Source organism: Arachis ipaensis, chromosome B08 (assembly GCF_000816755.2).
Source record: "Arachis ipaensis cultivar K30076 chromosome B08, Araip1.1, whole genome shotgun sequence".
NCBI lineage: Eukaryota > Viridiplantae > Streptophyta > Magnoliopsida > Fabales > Fabaceae > Arachis > Arachis ipaensis.
This window is the reverse complement of record NC_029792.2, coordinates 48,280,944-48,283,048: the sequence shown is the minus strand read 5'-3', so window position 1 is coordinate 48,283,048 and position 2,105 is coordinate 48,280,944. Positions and strand designations below refer to the sequence as shown.

General features: G+C 29.8%; 1 protein-coding gene across 2 annotated transcripts in view; it reads left to right on the top strand.

The window, feature by feature from the left end:
• The window catches only part of LOC107612653 (interactor of constitutive active ROPs 4), a 5,998-nt gene that overhangs the window by 1,754 nt on the left and 2,139 nt on the right, over window positions 1–2,105 (top strand). The gene's annotated exons all lie outside the window — the stretch shown is intronic.

The following is a 2,105-nucleotide window of genomic DNA, read 5'->3' as shown; positions in this document are numbered from 1 at the left end:
AGCCCCGCTGTCTATAAAAAAATTATTTGTATTATTTGCACATTGCATGATCCTTTTACATCTAATGTGAAGGAATAATTTGCAACTTCACTTTCTCAACTTTAGGGTAAAACTATTTGAATCGATCTCTCTCTCGGAGTGGTACCCCTCCATTTGATTTATGATGTGGGGTCTTTGATGCCTTTGGTTTCCTATATGGGAGAGACAATTTCAGAAGAAAATGGATTTTCTACCAACTCATGATCTTTTTCACTTCATCCGAGTGTAACTTTAATCATATCAATTTACAAAAAAAAAAAAATCAATATAGAAAGATATTTACTTAATCAATGTGAGATTCATCCAAACATTACATCCGCTAATCTCTACTATAAAAGAATATTATTCATGCTTGTAAAACATATTTAATAAATGTTATAAGATACTAATAAATTACCAGTAAATTTTCTTTAAACGTTAGAAATATACAAGTATTTCTCATGAAAGTCACACCCCACAATTTCAAGGTGACACAAAATCTTGACACTTGATCCCTCACAATAATTGAGTTACCAACTCCAATCCCACTTGCAGTCCACGACACTTATATTAATTTTATTTCATGCCTTTTTCTTATGATGTTGGCTACTAGAACTAACACCTTGATATGCTTCTATTAGGTGCTTCAAATCAATGACTATTGAAGTTTGTTCCTCAGTGTGCACTCCATTATATACAACCACTTTGGGGTATGGTGGGGTCTACTTGCATTTAATGGGAAAGTGAGGGAGTTTAACTTCTTTTTTTGTTATCGGTATCATGTTTGCTCATTTACAATGGGGTCAGATAAATTCATTTTACCCTAAGGGTTTAATTTTGATATTTTCAACTGAAAAATATTTTACACAATCGCTGAATGGCAGCTGTTCTTTTAAATAATTATTTACAGGATGAATATAAAAAACAGTTATTTTTACTAATATAGTATTATATAATTAAATATTATAATTGAAATTGAATTTATTGACTTGTGTATTTATCAAATTCTATTATTACTTTTTTCGCTTTTAAAATTTGGTAGAATATTATTTAGTTTATTATTAACAAATTAAGAATGTGTTAGGATTAAATATCTTTGTGATGCAAATTCAAACATAATGAGATAGTTAAGACTAAATATTTTTGGTGATAATTTTGATAATTAGAGATGGGAAAGAAATTCTTTTTCATTGTCTAGTTTTTACTATTTCTACATTTTGAAAGGATAAAAGAAATGTTATATTTCTCCAAATCTATCTTTACCACTAAATAGATTTATTTACTCAATCCCTCCATATTTTTATCATAAAAACAATTTTCAAACAATACCACTTTTTTAAAGTGACAGAGATACTGAGATCAAAGAGTAGTTGGTAATTCAATTCCTTATAGTAAGAAGGCTTCATACATGTAACAAAAAATTCAACTTTTACCGCACTTTTTACAAAGCTTTTATAAACAAAGCAAAAAGTACTGAATAAAGTAGGCTCTGAGAACTCTGCATGCTTTTGCTCTTTGGGGTGATATTAAAGGCACACTTTCATTGCATGTCAATGTTTTGAAACACAGGACCATTGTGATTGTGGGGGCTACTTTCTTCACATTCAATTTTTTTTAGAGTGGATCATATGCCCCTTTCTATAGTTTCTGCTGATATTAATTTAATTTTTGATATCTTCTTGTTTAAATAATTAAATCAAAATTGATATATTTTAGTTTGGTTGTCATAGTTGTAGTGAGTTGGCTTCTTTATGACAATGTAGGTTGAATTCAATTCAAGGGGCCATAAATTGTTTCATAGCAATTGATGTTTATCCTTTATCTATTCTCTTACCTAATTTTGGTTTGGGAATAATAAAGCCTAACCTCCATTAACCATGAAAATTTGTCCTTTTTGTATTAGTTGCATAACTTGATTGGCTTTAAAGATGTTTATTTAGTTAAATCTTGAAGAATGTTTTTCTCATAGTCATAGTCCTTTCTCTCGTGTCACAAAAAAAAAAAAGAGGGCCACTACAAAAACAGCAACAACAAAGCCTTATCTCACTAGGTGGAGTCGGTTACATAAATCAAACGATGCCAGTCCT